The following is an 850-nucleotide window of genomic DNA, read 5'->3' on the forward strand; positions in this document are numbered from 1 at the left end:
AAAAAAATTAATTCATTAAATAAATAAAAATTATCAATAAAAATTAAAATAATTATTTGAAAAATAACTATTTTAAAATTTGTTACAATATATATTTTAAGAGAAAAAAATACTAATAATAATATTATTTTAAAATAAATGTTTGAAATCAATAATTTAATTATATTTTTTGTCAATATATTTAAGAAAAATTACTTAAGGTAAAAAAATATATTCATCTAAATTATTTTGAGTAAGTATCTTATGAGACAGTCTCAGAAATTTATATTCGTGAAACACATCGACATGTCTATATATATCTTTAGTGAAAATTCTCAAAGATGTGTCAGAACTATCCAGAAGTGTGATTGATATATTTCATCGACTGTAACAAATAAAAAAAGCACAAACAGCCACTGTTACTCATCTTGGTGGGCAAATTCAATCCAATGACTTTCAGCTTTGCACCAAGATAGAAGACGTTCAGGCTAATTTCAATTAAAAGATTGATTTTTTTTTTCTCTGTTAGCCACCATTCTCGCCTACCTGAAGCCACCAATTGGTGTTGACAAAAAAAGGGGAGGAGAAGAAGTCAACTAGTTCTAGTCAGCCTAGATCACCTACTGAGCCACAGAAGAAATCTACCAGTCAGTTTAGAAGATAATCAGTGCTGATTAGATTAGTCAGCTAGTCACTTAGTTCATTTGTACATATTGTTGAAAATAAATGAATTTACTATTTTGGCATTATTTTTTCAAAAACCAAAAATGGAGAAATTGTTGAAACATTTTAGTTTTGGTGATTGGAACCAAACTGAATTCTAGAGTTAAACTGAACTCAGTAGTCTAACTGGTTAATAACATAACTGATA

The sequence above is a fragment of the Primulina huaijiensis genome, chromosome 12, assembly GCF_012295235.1.
Source record: "Primulina huaijiensis isolate GDHJ02 chromosome 12, ASM1229523v2, whole genome shotgun sequence".
NCBI lineage: Eukaryota > Viridiplantae > Streptophyta > Magnoliopsida > Lamiales > Gesneriaceae > Primulina > Primulina huaijiensis.